Consider the following 20,261-nt stretch of genomic DNA (forward strand, 5'->3'; position numbering starts at 1 on the left):
AAGATTAAAGGTAAGAAAACTGCACCTGGTTAAATATATGTGACGGGACTAAGGGTTCTATACTGTGATTGCTTGAAATGATGGTATTATGCCATGCAAGCTATTTAGTGAACCAACGGCCTAAGGGTGCCAAGGGTTACACTAGCGCACAGGGCGCGGCTCGGCCACTGGTAGCCGAGGACAACTTATTATGCACTGAGCTCGGTTTAAGCGGGCCAGAGTCAGTGGGTTAAACAGAGGGTGCGGCCTAAGTCGTCGGCCCTGAATATCATGTGATATGAATGAGATATGTGATTGAATGTATCTTGAATCTAAATGTATGTGATGAATATTTGTTGTGGATTATCTAATGGGAGTACATGTGTAATGATTTAACCATCTGTTATCATTGTTTGTGTTTTATATGATGTTTTCTTGCTGGGCTTTGGCTCACGGGTGCTACATGGTGCAGGTAAAGGCAAGGGCAAGTTGGACCAGCCCTAATTGGAGAGCTTAGCGAGAGGAATGTACATGGCAGGTTGGTCAACCGCCACGGTTGAGGAGGTTACAGGGACAAAAGGACCAGAACCTTGTATTTTTCCTTAGTATGGCTAAAGTTTACTTTTAACTGTTGGGTTTTGCAATTCAGATTTTTAACTCTGTTCTTTTGGGGATCTCTTTTGTAAACTATTTCTTGATTTATAAAATGTATCTTTTGAGACCAAAATATCTTTTAACCCTAGAACACTTAAACTAACAATACGTTTTTAAAGTAATGACTTGATTAGCATGTGTTGCACTTTACAAGTACACAGTGTAGCGGTCTTGGCTATCCAGGGCTTTACAACTTGGTATCAGAGCATCCTAGGTTTAAGGGTTCCTGAAGACAGGCTAGACATGTATATTCGCTGCTAGAGACAAGCTCAAATCAGGGTTCGGTAATGTGTATATGTGTTTATGTGCTTGAGATGAACCATGAATATTGTTATTTACTAAATTATTAGGAAGCATGAGATACTGATAGGGCCTGGCCCTTGACTGCTGTGTGAAAATATTGAGGCATGTTTATTAACATCGTCGTGCATGTAAATGAATATATGGATTATTAATTGTATATAGTGCATGGATGAATGCTTGCTTTACAGTCATTGTGTAGTGAAATTAGAGGCGTTCTTATGAGCAGCCGGTGCATGTGGATGGATGTTTATATGCTGAATGCTTGTGATTGGTTATGTTCCATTGGTGGATCTTGGAAAAGCTTTTACCCTATCATCATGGTCTGACTGCCGAGTCGTTATTTGCAAATTGACTTTGATAATTATGCGTCCAAGAAAATCTACACGACTAGCCGGCACTAGGTTTAGGGCCAGGAATGATGACCAGGGCCAAAACCCTCCGCCAGTCCCTGAGAACTGGCAGCAGTTAATGGCAGAGATGCAGGCTCGACTACAGAGTCAGGATGAGCAGATCCGTATTCTGCGACACCAAGCTCCACCAGGGAGTGCTGCCCCTATTGTACCACCTGCAGTGGTACCAGTTGTGCAGCCTGGGGAGATTGTTAACAGGTGGGAACCATTATATGAGTAGTTCAGGAAGCTGAAACCCCCAATCTTTGAGGGTGGACCAAATCCGTTGAAAGTCGAGCAGTGGCTAACTATGATCACTACAATTCTGGATTTTATGAGGATTGAGGGGCATGATAGAGTGGCCTGTGCCACTTATATGTTGAGGGAGGATGCCCGTATCTGGTGGGAAGTGGCATCGCAGACCAGGGATGTTACCATTTTGAGTTGGGAATGTTTCAAAGATTTGTTTGGCCAGAAGTATTACAATGTTGCTGTCAGAGCAGCTAAGGTCAATGAGTTTGTGAGTTTGGTGCAAGGAAATATGATTGTTACTGAGTATGCCTTGAAATTTGATAGGCTTGCGAAGTTTGCACCAGATCTTTTGCCTACCGATGCCGCTAGGCAAGATCATTTTATCATGGGGCTTAATGCTATGATAGCTCGGGATGTCAGGATTACAACGGTACGTGGAGGAACAACTTATGCCCAGGTCGTTGAGAAGGCTCTTACCGCTGAGGAAGCGGAAAACAAGATATGGAGGGAGACCGCAGTGAGGCGTGAGGGCCGCAGAGCAGTGCCTCCTTATTCAGGGACAGGTAGGGGCGGAGGCCCCAGTGACTTCAAGAGGAAGACTCCTGACACTTCGACCGCTGCTGGTCCTGATAGGAGGGGTCGGGGTGGTCAGGGTGGCCGTCATGGTCGCGGCGAGGCATGGTGAACTTATCCAGAGTGCCTGAGGTGTAGAAGACGCCATCTGGGTGAGTGTCAGGCCAAGGCTTGTTTTGTGTGCGGGGAAGTAGGGCATCTCAGGAAAGACTACCAAACGGTAAAGAAGGGCGAAGCAGGGAAGGTGGATAGCTTGACTCCAGCTCGAGTATTCACCTTGACTCAGTTGGAGGCTGAGGCTAGTCCCTCAGTAGTGACAGGTCAGCTTTCTAGTGTTGGCTTTCCTTTTACAGTATTGATTGATTCTGGTGCTACATATTCTTGTGTTTCTAGTAGAGTGATTGATAGATTGGGTAGACCTAGTGAGTATCGGACCGCAGGGTTTGGGACTTTGTTGCCTACAGGGGAGCTGGTAGTCTCTAGGAGATGGATTAGGGCAGTGCCAGTGATGGTTGATAGTAGGGAACTCTCGGTAGATCTGATTGAGTTAGATTTGGAGGATTTCGATATGATTCTGGGGATGGACTGGTTGGCTAGATATGGGGCTACGATTGATTTCAGGAAGAAGATGGTTACTTTTGAGCCTAAGGGCGAGGACCCTTTTGTTTTTGTGGGTGCGGTGTCTGAACCGCGTACCCATCACTAAAAGAAAAAATGCTTTTAATAACACCGAAAATGTGCTATCAAAACATACCATAACACTTTTTTATGTGTTAAGACCGACTATGTTATCGTAGGTCAGGGTACTTTACATAACACTTTATCATTGTTATACAGATGTGTTATTATACTGTCAACGATAACACAATTTCTGTGTTATTTTAATAAATAGATAAGTGTTTAATTATGTTATTTATAGTCGATTATATAACACATTTCAATACTTATAAATTTGTGTTATACTACACTTTAGTAAAACACTTTTTTTGTGTTATACTATACTTTAGTATAACACATTTTTTGTGTTATACTACACTTTAGTATAACACATTTTTTGTGTTATACTACACTTTAGTATAACACATGTGTTATATTAGCTTAGAGAAACATAATCTTTTTTTACTTACACAAAACTAGGAAAACAAATATGAAAGTTGAAGCCAAATAAGGTAACATAAATAGATTTTTATTAATTACTCAAATGTAATTACAATATTTAGTCTACTAGTCTAGGCTTAAGAAATCATATTACAACATAATTTATGCCCAATTCAGATTCCTTTATCACTAAATACAAAACAAGAAATGTATACAAAAATTAGTGAAATACATTCTTCCATTCTAAAGGCCTCAACTACAAATGTTGTCAAGAATTGCTCCAAAGAAATAATCTCAATATACCTGCACATTGTAAAAAAAAAGTCCTTTTATTATTAAGAACACAAGACTTAAGCTAGTTTCCACCTGTAAGCATATAAAGTAAATCAACTTGAAAGAAATTATCTAGTTTTCTCCAAACTCACAGGATTAAGACCAAGCAACTTTTGATTGGCTAGAGCTACAACCTAGAGAGAAGAAGGACAAATATAAATGAATGAAAAAAAAATGCTTACTAAATCAGGAACATTATAGGGATTACAAGTACTAAAATCTTACAGAAAATGCTTCATTTATTTCATAGTAATCAATCTGAGAAGCATCTAAACCAACATTTGAAATAGCTTTTGGTATCACAAGGGCTGGAGCAGTTGTAAAGAATTCAGGTGCCTGCAAAGACAATCTTCTTTGAGCTATGTTTCAGCAACAGTAAAATAGAACTAGGAAGCCAATTCATTGGAGTACCTGAGCTGCATCAGCATAGCCCTTAATCTTTGCAATTACTTGCAATCCAAGTTGAAGTGCCTTCTCTCCGCTCACTAGGAGTTACCTCTTAATATTCTAAGCTCGGCTTTATTCTTTGCATCAATATCTCGATGGCTTTGCAGTTTCTTTGAAAGTGTTATGCTTCAAAAACAGGTCAGTAAATGTCACCCTCAAGTTCTTAACCTCTCTATCTAATTCACTTGGTGTCCTTTGCCTGCAAGATCCTAGAAAATGGAGTAGGATCCACCAAAAACTGAGATAAGTCTACAGATCAGTGCTTGAAGTATCATACAAAAATAAAACTGTAAAACCCACATAGCTCTTACCATTTTCTGAAAGTTTTTTCAAGACTACAGTATGTATTCCATCTTTTAGATACCACAAATTGTCAACAGCAGCAACTAAATTACTGAAGATGTTCTTAGTCTGTTCAGAGGCTCTCTGTTGATCACCTTCCATCTGTTTAGGAAGGTCACATAAAGATGAACTTTCTATTGCACCAGTTTCCATAAGATGACTAAGAAAAGCCTCATGAAAAGTAGATTCAGATTCATCTTAAATACAGTATAAAACTTCCTTATCAACAAACACTTCAAACACTATTTCCCTGATGTCACTTCTAGTTTGCAAGCATGGGCTATAGAGCCCTTATAGGTGCAAAACAATTAAACTTGTAACTCAACTATACTAAATTTCTATGACTAGAATGATAGTAAATGTAGAAGCAAATATTACATCCTTATGTTAATAAAAAAGATCTAATGATCCACAACACAAAAACCAATTGTTATCTTAAAAAATAAAAACCAATTATTATCCACAACTTAAAATACAACAAAAAAAAATTTAGTCTCATAAGAAAAAGCATTCACTGCCCAAAATAGAGGCAGAGATTAGCTAACTTGTGTATATTTCAAAGCATCTATTCAAGCCAATCACGTCACAAGGCATCAGTCAAGTTGGATTTAGGAATAAGGATTGATTTCTCTGTGTTTTAAATACCATGCCATTTCTAACTTCCTACAGCTTTAAACAAATAGCACAGCTAAAAGACTTTCAGTTGACAAACTAAAAATAACTAGGAAGCAGCCAATATGGAATAAACACCACAAGGCAAAACCAGAAAACTACATGATCTCAAATAAAGATGCATAAACGCGATAGGCGATCCTAACAGACGAACAAGAAAAGAAGCTCACCATCTCAAAGCCATCTTAATAGGTGTTGTGAGACAAGACGTAAACACATCTGTAGGAAATTCAGCACTTTGTGGAAGAGTCTCATGTGCTTCACAAGCTCCAAGTAGAATGCAATCCCTTATGGATCCAGAGGAGCTAGAAGCAACCCAATCATGAAGCTGCCAAACCATCAAATCAATTCACTATATTTACAAATATATTTATATATAAATATCTGAATTACAGATAATGAATTCATGTCACGTAGCACCTTAATTATCAATACATATATCAATTCATTATATGTTCTGAGTTAAAGCTTTACCTCAATAAAAGCATTCACAATATTCCCCCAGCCACAAAGCAATCAAAAACATATATGGAGGGTGCCTTCAACCAAGAATCAAGGTCACTGATTGGCAAAGGGATATACTGTGTATAACTCCGCAGTACCAATAACATTGGTGAGAAACCAAGCAAGACTCTAGTGATTGACCTTAAATTAAAGAGTCATAAAAGAGTTTCAAAGAAATAGAAGACCTTATTGAAAACCCGAATTTCACCACTAATGTTTCAAATGCTAATTAAATAGAAATTTACAAAGGAACAATGCTGAATAAATATCCAGTTTTGACATTAGACTCCAAATATCATAAAGTCAAATTTATATAAGAGGATTAGTTAAAGCCAAAGCTTTACAACCTTAATTAACAATCAGAATACCTTCAAGACAGACTGCTTATTAGATTTCTGAATGTGAATATTGGCAAGGAGAAGAATTAGATGTTCCCTTTGGTTGGCAACATTGCCTTCCTGGTTAGAAAACACATTATGAAAATTCAGAGAAGCATCAAAATATGAGCAATGCAGAAGAAAGAGCACATAGTCCAACCATGGAAAACATAAATCAGAAGTACTTCGCAAAAATGGCATGAATGGACAAGTAAAGTCATATCTCAACCATTTTCTAGAGATTGTCTAGTCAAAAGTTATCTCCTTTAACATCTATTTTTTTAAGAAAAAAAACCTCAGAGCCATAGATAGTTTTCCAAACCATGAAATAGTCTTAGGAAGGGTACAATAATCAAATTTAGAGCACCATAACACTAGTTGCGGAAATTATTGTTAACTGGACATTTTTTTCCTTTGAAAAAGAGAGTAATGAAAAAATATTATTTTGTCAGTTAGGGACAAGTGAAGACAACCATCCAATAGCAACAATGAAATAACAAAAGAACCATATTTTTCTCTCAGAACTGCAATATGAGTTTTGCTCAATACACCAGAGCATACATTTAGTTCAAATATTGTTAGATATTAGATGTTTCATGACAGCCATATATGTGATAATCAGGAAAACCCCACTCTGAACTTTGTCACAGTTGTCTCAAACAAAATGAAGAAAAATATATATAAGTTTCATGCAAGTCAATACCTGAAATCAAGAATTTTAACATCTAGGAGTAATTATACACAATTATGTTAGGAAAAGAGATGTTTACCGCCCATGTAAAAAGAAGGCTGACTTTTGCCCTTTCCTTTCCTATGTTCACCAACTGAAAATAGACAAAGTCTACTAAGTAACTTTCTAACAACAATATCAAATTCGTAAATTTATGACTAAAATATCCTATTCTAGATCATGATAAAATATTCACATACTTATTTAAGTTACACTTGTATAGAATTTAAAAATTAATAACAAAATCAATTCACACAGGAGAAAATACAAGGAATGATATTCAGCATATAATCACACCAAACAACATACATGAGCAGGGGAATTAATTTCAATAATAAAGAAGGGCAGGAAGAAGCATCATCTTTTTAAAAACTGTAATCAAAGGACTCATTTAACAATATACCCAAGTAGTAACCTGATACTCGTTTCTCTACTTATGCTTGACATAAACAACTCAGCAGAAATTTTAAGCAACTTACTAATTGTTCAACATGGATCCAATTCATCTGCCATTGATCCCATTTTCTGCATGAAGAAGTAAGCAATCCAATTCATAAATCAAGCTTTTGAAACTCATGAAAAAACTTCAGTTACTAGTTCAGATCACATCAAACAAATTAGTTTCAAACACTACTATAAATAAGTAAGCAATCCAATTCACCAACATGCATTACAGTAGTCATTATAGCTTAATCCACTTACAAAAAATCTGAAGAAACACAGAAAGAGAAATAACAAAGAATTTGTTAATAAAAAGAAAGATAATATCTACCAATAATAAAAGCATCACAAGGGGAACACGAGATAAGGCTAGATAAAAAAAAATAACATGTATACACTGCTTTGCAAAAGACAAGAAAAACATATAGGCAAGCATAAGACCCTATAATAATTAATGCCATCATAATAAAACAAATCAACACACTGTACGAATAACCTTTAAAAAAAGGAAGTTTCAAAACACTATCCTATGTTATTAAATATTCCAAAAAAGTTTTGTATATATAAATAAATATCTTGTGTCTTCTAACTTTTAACCTAATTATATAATATTAATTAACTCTATTGTAGAGTCCAAGAACTTTACTTAGCTAATTGTTTAGTAGTATTATAGTATGTTTAGTGTTATCTTTGTTACTATGGATTTTTGGTTCAGACCGGGAATTATTTGGACACTCATAGTAGTACTTATAGATTTTCTAAGTTTAACCTATAGTTTAAAAATATTAAGTATAACCTAAGGTTTGATTAAAGTGACTGATATTAAGGATTATATTATTATATTATAAGGTTTAGACATCAACCAATAGGATTTTAAGCACATGTTTTGAATGGTAATTAAGGATTAAGATTTTTGAGGATTAAATATAATAAGGAGTAAAGTTTGAATGTTATAGGGTCAGTCAGCAGCTTTGAGTACGTTGAGGGCTTAGTCAAGGCTGTTTACTCCATTCAAACCTAGCTAAAAATGTGTAATTTCGTGTTTAAATATTCAGCGTATGCCGATATATCGCAGCTATAGGGGGCGATATGTCGCAGCACGTAGATACGGAAAACACGAAACGATGCACGGTCGCCTCGGGCATACTGGCCCAGGCGATATATCGCCTACAGGGGGCGATATATCGCCTCCTTCAGCATGGATTCAAACTCTTTTGAATTCATTTCCTTTCAGCCATTCAAACTCCTTCAACAGTCCAGCATCTTGTGAACGAGTCTTCAGCCTCTGCTGAACGATTATTCAAATGATTTTCACCTAAAAAGCCATTATTTTTATTCAAGTAAAATCAAGATATTTTCATTCCCAAACTCTATAAATAGGACCTAGTACCCAGCCATTATTCACCATTTGCTCTAAGTTCAGAGGCTGCTAGTGTTAAGTGAGTGAGAGAGTGTAAACACTTGGTTTGGGGAAAAACTATAAGCTTAAACATCATAAGCTTATCAAACACTTGGGAAGTAAGTGAGTGTTATAGTATTTCGGTGGATGTTAGATTGATCTTGCAATCTTTGAGGTAAACCCAAAACTCTAGTCCTTTCTGTATTCTATGTTATTTCTTTTCTCAAAACCTTCTACTCAGTCCCCTAACCTTATTCTTATTTTGGTTAGGGAATCCAAGCTCTTAAGCATATAAGTTGGTAAGTATGTTTTTATGGTTTAGTCTTTCCATCTCTTTCATTTCATCTCCTCTCTTTAGACTCACTCTTTCTTATGGTTTTAGGAGTGTTCCAAAAGTCCCAACTCAGTCCATAATCTCGGTAACTTTGGTAAGGAAAATAGGCTAGAATCTATATGTTATGTGCTTATGTTATCTATATGTTTTATGTTATTAAAAGTGTTATGATATGTATATGTGTATGTTTGTAGGCTTGGGCATATGACCCATATGGCTAACAAGACCCCAAATGGGTTATGGGCATATGACCTACTTAGCTAGTAGGACCCCACTAATCCCATGGGCATATGCTTGTTTAGTCTATGGGACCCCAAGTAATAATGGCCATTATAATAAGTGAATTATGTGTTATGATATGTCTTTACGTTATTATGAAATTATGTTTATGTTTATGACTATGTGTTAGATTTTCCTTGCTGGGCATTAGGCTCATTCCTTTCTGTTTATGTGCAGGAAATAAGCTTTAGAGGCGGAAAGATTCGTGACGCTTAGAGGATGTGTATCGATGGTGAATGGAGTCAAGGGGCCGAGCGTTATTCGATTCGAGGATGTAGTCTTATTTATGTTTTTATGGTTTTTAAATGTATTTTTCCGCATTTTCTATGTAACCCTTTTTACTTTAAGTATTTCTTTTGTTTTAAAGACAATGGGTACCCATATCCTACTTATTTTATGAAAGTAACCTTTGTTTCCATAAGTTTTCAATATAATTATGGTATTTCCGCAAAATATAAGTTTTATGTATAGATTCGTTAATGGTCCAAGTAGTCTAGATTAGTGGGTCGTTACAGTTGGTATCAGAGCCAACGGTTCCTTCGCATGAAGTTCTCCTTGATACACATGCTCAAAGCTCCGAATCGGACCGCCAAGTAAGTGTTTAAGTTACAAGTTACAAGTTACTTTGTCTATGTGTATAGCTAACACTTTTAGTGTTTATGTTTTCAGTTAAGAATGAACGGAGCTTTAAGCAATGAGGATATCCGAGCCATTAAGGCTTTAAAAAGAATAAGGGAGCCAAGAAACACTGTAGGAGCACTAGAAAAGATCACTCAAAGATTGATCTTGTTCCACAAAGAGATAGGTCACCTTCAAGAGTCTAAGAAAATCATGATGAGAGCTGCAGAACAATATGTCCTAGTAATTAGGCTTTTAAAAGATTTTCCTTCAGCAATTTTAACTTTAGAAGAAATATGGGAGAATATAAATAATGATGATGACTTACAAGCAGCCCTAAGATATTATTCTCTCATACTTAAGTTCACCTATGACTTAGAGTTTCAATTCACTAATGAGCAACAACATAGGATCTTCTTAAATCTTCCCCGAGGAAATTTTGAGGCTCAAGACAATGATGATTATAAGGAGATAGATAATGATATGCTAGATGAAGGATCGGATGTAGAAGATCCCGATTTTTAAGAATAGCTAGTTTTTTTCAATGTTTGTTTTGTTTATTTCTTTATTTTATGATTGTAATAAGTGAAAATTATTATTTTTTTTTCCAAATTAAGTTCATGTTATTTTATTTTCATGTATGAGTTTGATTTTTTTTCGCAATCATAATGAGTAATAAATAAAATGAATAATGACTAAGTTCAGTGAAGGTGGATACAAATCAATGAACCAAGTTTCCTTATTGGGAGTTAGGGGGCCTTAGTAGTGGGAACAATTTTACTGATCCCAGCCCTCCCTCAATATGGTTAACTTTGGAACAAAGATAAGTTTCGAGCCTGAGAATTAAGTCATATAGGATGATTAGAAACACACTTAGAAAATAAAGATGACTTATTTTTCTAAGTATAGAAACCCACTCTAAATATAAATAAAGACCTATATAATTTTTCATAAGAAGTCATAATAAATAGGTCCGAGATATGTTTGTTTTAGAATAAGTTTTTGCCTTAGAGCCTATTAGGGTAAGTTCTAACAAGTTCTCGACTGTTAGAACTTTTGGTGAAGATGTCGCTCCGAAGATCTGCACGCACCAACGGAAACGCCTCCAACGTTGATTCCAACGACCAATGATGCCCTCCAGTTCGCAGAAGAGGAGTGCGTGCTACTACTAGCCGCAACGCGCCGACTCCGTCAGCTGACAACACCGCGGAAATCGCTAGACGGCGACAACAAGTCGAGGAACTCTTGCAGCAACAACGTCAACAGGCGCAGCCTCAGCCTCCGCCGCAACCGCAGCCGCAGCTACAACAAATGGCCTTAGCACCCCAACAAGTTGGTCCATATGGGGGATGGCCAGTGACGAACTACGTGCCACATCCATACCGAATATGGAGTCAGTGTATGAAAGGTTCCGCAAGCAGCACGCTCCAAACTTCGAAGGGACTATAGACCCCTTTGAGGCAGAAGAGTGGCTAAGGAATGTGAAGCCAATTCTTACGCACATGAACCTCAGTAATACGGACCGCATGTCCTGCGTCTCGTCATTACTCAGGAAGGATGCCAGAGTATGGTGGGACTTAGTTCATCAGACTAACGATGTCACCACCATGATATGGACAAGATTTGTGGAACCATTCCACAAGAAGTATTACACCTCGGCATTCATCGCTAATGGTAGAAGAATATGCTCGTCAGTTCATCAGATTAGTCAAGTTTGCACCAGAGTTGGTCCCAACCGACTTTACGAGGTTGACCAAGTCCGTCAGAGGACTTAGACCAAAGATGGAATTAGGGGTTAAGCTAGCAGACCTGGGAACTACAACAAAAAGGATTCAGAGGAATGCTAAGAGGGATTAAACGATGGTTCCAGACCAAAGTCTTTGCATTGACCCAAGGAGGAACCCATGCTAGTAACAAGCATTTATAGGTCAGATCATATCCTCAATAGTATATGTATCGCTAGATTGGTAGCGGTATACTCGTATATCTCGTTAGGAATGATAGAAAAACTAGACAAACCTAGTGAAAGAATTAGAACTAGGTTTGTAACCGAGTTGCCTTCGGGCAGAGTAGTTCTATCATCACGAATAGTACGAGGCTTACCGATCAAGATTGAGGACATAGGACTAGAAGGAGATCTGATAGAGCTAGTAATCAAGGACTTCGACGTAATACTAAGCATGGATTGGCTAGCACGGCATGGCGCAACGATCGACAGCAAACGCAAGAAGGTGATGTTCGAGACCCCGGACGGCCAGAGACGATGCTTCATAGGACAAGCTTCAGGACTACGCACACCGTTAGTGTCACCTCTCAAAGCTCAGAGAATGATGGAGAAAGGATGCCAAGCTTTCTTAGCCAGCATCACGAATGTGGAGAAGGAGACGTCACTTAAAGTTAGAGATGTTCAAGTTATACAAGAATTTCCAGAAGTTTTTCCCGATGACTTGCCAGGATTGCCGCCAACTCGAGAGATAGACTTCACGATAGAATTAGTACCAGGCACCGAGCCTATCTCTAAGGCACCATACCGGATGGCACCTATGGAACTCAAGGAGTTATAGACGCAGCTACAAGAACTCCTAGACTTGGGTTTCATTAGGCCAAGCCATTCACCATGGGGAGCTCCGGTACTATTCGTGAAGAAGAAGGATGAAAGTATGCGCATGTGCATAGACTACAGTGAGCTGAATAAAGTAACAATTAAGAACAAATACCCGCTACCTCGGATTGATGATTTGTTCGATCAACTCCGAGGCGCGACTGTATTCTCTAAGATCGATTTAAGGTCCGGGTATCATCAGCTCAAGGTAAAAGGAGAAGATATTCCTAAGATAGCCTTTAGGACTCGTTATGGACATTACGAGTTGGTTATGTCTTTTGGTCTTGCTAACACACCAGCCGCGTTATGGACTTAATGAATAAGGTCTTCAAGGATTACTTAGATAAATTCGTCGTTGTATTCATCGACGATATCTTAGTATACTCCAAGGATGAAGTAGAGCACGAGGAACATTTGAGGATGATTTTGACGCGATTGAAGGAGCACCAACTCTACGCGAAGTTCAAGAAATGCGAATTTTGACTCTCACAAGTGGCGTTCCTCGGGCACATCATATCGAAAGATGGAGTTGCAGTAGATCCATCGAAGGTAGAGGCCGTGAAGGATTGGCCTAGACCAAAGAACGCGTCAGAAGTAAGAAACTTCTTAGGGCTAGCAGGTTACTATAGAAAGTTGTAGAGGGCTTTTTCTAAGATAGCCACTCCACTCACCAACCTGACCCGGAAGCAACAAAAGTTTAACTGGAACGATAAGTGTGAAGAAAGCTTCCAATTGCTTAAGGATAAGCTTTGCTCAACACCAGTACTTAGTGTACCGATACCCGACGATAAGTTCGTTGTCTAATGCGATGCATCAAAGCTAGGATTGGGATGCGTGTTGATGCAAAATTGACAAGGTGATAGCCTACGCCTCACGTCAGTTGAAGGAGTATAAGCAACACTATCCAACTCACGATATGGAGTTGGCAGCGGTGGTCTTTGCGTTAAAAATCTGGCGCCATTATCTTTATGGAGAACGGTGCGAGATTTACACGGACCACAAAAGTTTAAAATACTTCTTTACGCAGAAGGAGCTCAACATGAGGCAGCGCAGGTGGTTAGAGTTAGTAAAGGATTACAACTGTGAAATCCTATACCACCCAGGGAAAGCGAACGTAGTTTCCGATGCACTTAGTAGGAAAAGTTATGGGAATTTAGCAGCCTTATCCGGGATAGAAAAGCCACTACAGCAGGAGCTTATCAGTGCTGGAATAGAAATGGTTGTAGGCAAGCTGGCTAACCTGTCTATCCAATCAAATTTGTTAGAGGATATACGAATTGGCCAAGGACATGACGACACACTAGCATCACATATGGAAGCAGTCAGAGAAGGCAAGAATACAAATTTCTCAATATCTAGCCAAGGATTATTGAGATATAAGGATCGGGTATGCGTGCCAAGTGATCGGAGTATTAAGAAGATGATCCTAGAAGAAGCGCACAGCACCCCATACTCAGTTCATCCAGGGTCTACCAAGATGATCAAGACAATCTATTGGTGGCCAGGGATGAAAAAGGACATAGCAGAGCATGTATCTAAGTGTTTGGTATGCCAGCAAGTGAAAGCGGAGCATCAGCGGCCTGCAGGTTTATTGCAACCGCTTAGCATACTAGAATGGAAGTGGAATGATATAGCCATGGATTTTGTGACAGGGCTACCAAAGACGAACAAGCAGCATGATTCCGCTTGGATAGTAATAAATAGACTAACCAAGTCGGCTCATTTTCTGCCTGTTAGAACGTCATGCACGGCAGACCAATATGCAGACATCTACATCTAAGAGATTGTACGATTGCATGGAATCCCCAAGACGATAGTATCAGATAGAGGATCAGTGTTTACGTCAAGATTTTGGAGAAACTTACAGAGAGATATGGGTACTAAGTTAAGCCTTAGTACAACTTTCCATCCTCAAACAGATGGGCAGTCTGAGCGTACGATTCAGATCTTAGAGGATATACTACGCGCGTGTATACTTGATTTCGGAGGATCATGGAACAAGTACTTACCACTGATCGAGTTCTCGTACAACAACAGCTACCAGTCAACGATCGGAATGGCACCTTATGAGTTGCTATATGGACGAAGGTACCGATCACCGTTGCACTAGGACGAGGTAGGAGAAAGGCAGCTTCTAAGGCCCGAAGCTCTTAGACAAGCTCAAGAAGCAGTAACGCTTATTAGACAGCGTATGCTGGCTGCTCAAAGCCGTCAGAAAAGCTATGCGGATACCAAGCGACGCGATGTGGAATTCCAAGTTGGAGATCAAGTCTTCATGAAGATATCTCCTATGAAAGTGTCAAGCGGTTCGGAAAGAAAAGCAAGCTTAGTCCCCGATTCATAGGTCCTTTTAGATATTGGACAAAGTGGGAACAGTTGCGTATAGACTAGCCCTACCGCCAGCACTAGCCGATAGTCACAACGTCTTCCACATCTCGATGTTACGCAAATATGTGTCAGACCCATCTCACGTCCTCAAGAACGATACGATAGCACTCCAGAAAGACTTAAGTTACGAGGAACGACCGGTTAGCATCCTAGATAGAGGGATGAAGTAGTTACGGTCTAAGAGCCTTCCTATAGTCAAAGTCGTATGGAGCAACAGTTCTGAATGCGAGGCAACGTGGGAGTTGGAGGAGGACATGCAAGGCCGGTATCCGGAGTTATGTGATAAGTAAATTTCGAGGACGAAATTCTTTTTAGTAGGGGAGAATTGTAGAGTCCAAGAACTTTACTTAGCTAATTGTTTAGTAGTATTATAGTATGTTTAGTGTTATCTTTGTTACTATGGATTTTTGGTTCAGACCGGGAATTATTTGGACACTCATAGTAGTACTTATAGATTTTCTAAGTTTAACCTATAGTTTAAGAATATTAAGTATAACCTAAGGTTTGATTAAAGTGACTGATATTAAGGATTATATTATTATATTATAAGGTTTAGACATCAACCAATAGGATTTTAAGCACATGTTTTGAATGGTAATTAAGGATTAAGATTTTTGAGGATTAAATATAATAAGGAGTAAAGTTTGAATGTTATAGGGTCAGTCAGCAGCTTTGAGTACGTTGAGGGCTTAGTCAAGGCTGTTTACTCCATTCAAACCTAGCTAAAAATGTGTAATTTCGTGTTTAAATATTCAGCGTATGCCGATATATCGCAGCTATAGGGGGCGATATGTCGCAGCACGTAGATACGGAAAACACGAAACGATGCACGGTCGCCTCGGGCATACTGGCCCAGGCGATATATCGCCTACAGGGGGCGATATATCGCCTCCTTCAGCATGGATTCAAACTCTTTTGAATTCATTTCCTTTCAGCCATTCAAACTCCTTCAACAGTCCAGCATCTTGTGAACGAGTCTTCAGCCTCTGCTGAACGATTATTCAAATGATTTTCACCTAAAAAGCCATTATTTTTATTCAAGTAAAATCAAGATATTTTCATTCCCAAACTCTATAAATAGGACCTAGTACCCAGCCATTATTCACCATTTGCTCTAAGTTCAGAGGCTGCTAGTGTTAAGTGAGTGAGAGAGTGTAAACACTTGGTTTGGGGAAAAACTATAAGCTTAAACATCATAAGCTTATCAAACACTTGGGAAGTAAGTGAGTGTTATAGTATTTCGGTGGATGTTAGATTGATCTTGCAATCTTTGAGGTAAACCCAAAACTCTAGTCCTTTCTGTATTCTATGTTATTTCTTTTCTCAAAACCTTCTACTCAGTCCCCTAACCTTATTCTTATTTTGGTTAGGGAATCCAAGCTCTTAAGCATATAAGTTGGTAAGTATGTTTTTATGGTTTAGTCTTTCCATCTCTTTCATTTCATCTCCTCTCTTTAGACTCACTCTTTCTTATGGTTTTAGGAGTGTTCCAAAAGTCCCAACTCAGTCCATAATCTCGGTAACTTTGGTAAGGAAAATAGGCTAGAATCTATATGTTATGTGCTTATGTTATCTATATGTTTTATGTTATTAAAAGTGTTATGATATGTATATGTGTATGTTTGTAGGCTTGGGCATATGACCCATATGGCTAACAAGACCCCAAATGGGTTATGGGCATATGACCTACTTAGCTAGTAGGACCCCACTAATCCCATGGGCATATGCTTGTTTAGTCTATGGGACCCCAAGTAATAATGGCCATTATAATAAGTGAATTATGTGTTATGATATGTCTTTACGTTATTATGAAATTATGTTTATGTTTATGACTATGTGTTAGATTTTCCTTGCTGGGCATTAGGCTCATTCCTTTCTGTTTATGTGCAGGAAATAAGCTTTAGAGGCGGAAAGATTCGTGACGCTTAGAGGATGTGTATCGATGGTGAATGGAGTCAAGGGGCCGAGCGTTATTCGATTCGAGGATGTAGTCTTATTTATGTTTTTATGGTTTTTAAATGTATTTTTCCGCATTTTCTATGTAACCCTTTTTACTTTAAGTATTTCTTTTGTTTTAAAGACAATGGGTACCCATATCCTACTTATTTTATGAAAGTAACCTTTGTTTCCATAAGTTTTCAATATAATTATGGTATTTCCGCAAAAATATAAGTTTTATGTATAGATTCGTTAATGGTCCAAGTAGTCTAGATTAGTGGGTCGTTACATCTATGGTGCTATTTCAATAGAATTAATACACATGAGTCCAATGGAATGAGGCAAATATGGGAGCAGAGTCAATAACATACATTTTTATATTATGAAAGATATACCTAGTTAATTATGTGTGCTTACTAACTAGAAGCCAACAATTGATATAAAGTGCAATGTCCCAATAAAAAATAATACTTAAAAAGAAAATAGTATAATTACCATAAGAAGACAACACAGGTAGACCAATTTCTCAAGCTTTTAAGAACCTGGATATAGAGTTTTATCATAAGCTAAATAAGAGGAGCTTTTGTGCAATGAATGAAGAGATATGCAGCTAGCTATATGACACCCACTAGAGATAAAGCAAGCAATTAGTAGCAAATCACACCTCACAAGAGACAAAGACTCGAAAACTTAAACTAATAGATCATAAATCTGTATATGGTAAACTATCACAAAAGCTTTCAGTTTTTATCTTCAATCTGTACTGTGAAACACTATCTCAAAAAATCATTTCAGAAGAAAAATAAAAATAATTTAGCTAGCACTATTGCCAAAAGTAAACTGAAAATAATGGTGAACCTCATTTTCACAATACAAAAATATCAACATTCAAGGCATTAAAGTATAGCAGAGGACAAAAAGAATGGAGAACTTACCCTTCCAATAGAGTAGACTATGAGACATAGTTGACCAAGAACTTTAGAGATGACTAGAGACACTCAAGATGACCAGAAGAGAAGCAAGTAGGGGCAGATCTTCAATGGTGAAATAGAGATTTTCTTTTCCTATAATGTTGATATAGGGAAAATGTAAAAAAGAAAAAACCCTTACAGTTACCAAAAATACAAAATAATGAAGAAAAAAACAAGAAAATGCATACCAAAACAGTGATAACGATTCCAAGAAAATGCATACCAAAACAGTGATAACGATACCAAAACAAGAACAACCAGTCTTTAAAATATTGACCTCTGATGTGTAGAATTATATTAAACTTGGAAAATCTTAAGTTATTAATTTTATTCTCAAGACCTGAAAGCGAATATAAATTTTTAGTGCGTGTAAATATATACAGTACAAATTATTCAGATTTCCTCTCTTCATTCTCTTCTACCACTCTAATTCTTCTTTCACTAATTCCACTACAATTTACCAATTCAACATTTGTCATCATCTTTGAATTACACTATTTATCTCCTTCACTTTACATTTTACTAAAGAGAGTATTTATTTGGCCCTCAAACTTTAAAATGAGACACTTGAAAGTTAAAAGGGCCAAAGTTAGAATGGTAGTGCATAAAAAAACAGGGGCAATGGAGACCCGAGTATATTTACAACAACAAAAAAGCCACAGCCAACATCAGATCATAAAAACTTCTGTAATGCTTTTTTTTTAATGTAAAATGAATGTCCAAAAAGCAACATGCCACCTTCAAAGATCAAAACAGGAAAGGGAAACTTTTCTAGAGAAATTATCATCATATTCATCATCTATCGCATATAACGGTTACATGAAAAGATTGTAAAGCCAAAGTGGTAATCATAGCTGGTTTGTAGTTATGGTGTTCAGCCAAAGATTGGTGTGTTTTGTGTAAGAAGAATTCTGAAAATGCAGATGGCTTGTTCTTCCACTGCTCGATCTCAATCCATGTTTGGTACAAGAATTTGGAAGAATTTAAAATGGTCTGGTGTGTTCTAGCAAACTGTCTAGGTGCTTTTTGTTTCAGGTGAGCGGCTCAAAGGCGAAGAAGACTCTTTGGCAGATTGTAGTAACAGCTATCTGTTGGGTTATTTGACTAGAGAAGAATAAGAAAATCTTTGAGGAAATGGAAAACAGGGTGGAGAAATTTGGGATAAATTTATAATGAGTGGTGCTCTTTGGGTCCACTCAAATAAGGACTTCAAAGACTTTTCATTCACAGATTGGTTGAGAGAGGGAATTTTTTGTTGTAATGTTCTGTTTTGTATATCGTTGTTGTGGTAGTTAAGCTACCTTTTTATTTTTTCATTGGAAAAAACTAATAAAAGGTGCAGCTGAAAAAATAAAAGTGAAAGCTTACCAGGAAAACCAGCATAGATTGCTGCCATTCTGCACTCTGTTGCTCTTTCTGAACCAGGTGGCAAAACAGTACCAACAACTATATCCTCAACTTCACTTGGGTCCAGATTTGTTTTCTCTATCATGGCCTAAATTGTATATTAATCACATATAAGAAAAAAAAAATCATATACAGTAATGGTATTACAAGCCAAAATCAATGGGTTGTTTACCTTTAAAACAACTGCAAGTAAATCATCAGCTGGAGTATCCTTATACCCTCCTCGCTTTGCTTTGGAATTTGGAGTCCGGTAAGCCCTGCTTGAGAAAATTTTCAAAGGAAAAAATACTACAGAAAAATATTAAAAAACACTTAAAACAAATCAAACGTTCATTTTGTTGAAGCAAGAAATTTACGCCACAATCACTATATCGTCTCCAAGAAATTTTACCTGATTGAACCTGCTACCACATCAAGGGTTGTCTTCATCTAAAGGAAAATTAAAATTAAACTTCATGAAAATTTAATGACTGACAGCATTTAGCTACATTAGTCTCACTGTTTAGTAAGATTTCTTATGTCTTAAAATAAGGTGTCAAAAAAACAATTAATAAGATTCTTACTGTTGATTTTCTCCTCTAACTCCAAGTTCAAAGAGTAAATTTAAGTAGAAGATGAAAGGAAACTACAAACAAAGAATAAACATTTTTCTGAAACAGAATGGACCACAGTTCAATATAAAAGGCATCATATTGCAACTTCAGTCAATAAATCAGCTGTTAAAAAAACATCAACGAATGAAGAAAATATTGAATTCAACAAAAACATTGTCTAATCTTAAAGCATAAATGATGATTGTTAGAATGATTTAGAGGGATTGAAAACCAAATAATTAAAAAGAAACTAAGATATACCCAATTACATTTGATCAAAATGGAAAGTAATCAAGATATAATATAGAATTTGTAAATAATTTTGACTGAACTCACCTTACCTGACAAAGAGAAGAGATAACAATTTCAATCTAGTCCACCACCATGAGCAGAATAGAGAAGGTCCCAATTTCTTGTGGTCTGAGCAAATCAAAACTCAAACCTGTAAAATATCCATTTTTTCAACACAACTTTAGAGATTAAAAAAAATACTACATCTGCCATTTTTTTACTCTAGAATTTTAGCGACTCCAAAACCAAAAAAAAACATTTACAGTAGGCCTTTGTAAATTCTCAAACCAAATAAAGGAGACAAACTCAATATCGTAAAAGATTTATGCCTTTAATGAAAAAAAAAA

The 20,261-nt window shown here is 37.2% G+C and overlaps 1 long non-coding RNA gene across 4 annotated transcripts; it reads right to left on the reverse strand.

Moving 5' to 3' along the window:
* Nucleotides 1-3,741: 3,741 nt before the first annotated feature.
* On the reverse strand, nucleotides 3,742-19,287 carry LOC133818646 (uncharacterized). 4 transcript variants are annotated; one of them, XR_009885999.1, is made up of 8 exons: nucleotides 19,203-19,287; nucleotides 18,992-19,118; nucleotides 17,588-17,716; nucleotides 17,148-17,194; nucleotides 7,133-7,178; nucleotides 6,694-6,747; nucleotides 3,993-4,237; nucleotides 3,742-3,917 (listed from the first exon to the last, which is right to left on the reverse strand). It is a non-coding gene; the product is annotated as an uncharacterized LOC133818646 (long non-coding RNA). The 4 variants fall into 4 exon arrangements; XR_009886002.1 differs by lacking the exon at nucleotides 17,588-17,716; XR_009886001.1 differs by lacking the exons at nucleotides 6,694-6,747; nucleotides 7,133-7,178; nucleotides 17,148-17,194; ... (1 more) ...; nucleotides 18,992-19,118; nucleotides 19,203-19,287 and adding exons at nucleotides 4,340-5,370; nucleotides 5,517-5,575.
* Between the last annotated feature and the right edge of the window lie 974 nt (nucleotides 19,288-20,261).

This window comes from Humulus lupulus, chromosome 2, assembly GCF_963169125.1.
Source record: "Humulus lupulus chromosome 2, drHumLupu1.1, whole genome shotgun sequence".
NCBI lineage: Eukaryota > Viridiplantae > Streptophyta > Magnoliopsida > Rosales > Cannabaceae > Humulus > Humulus lupulus.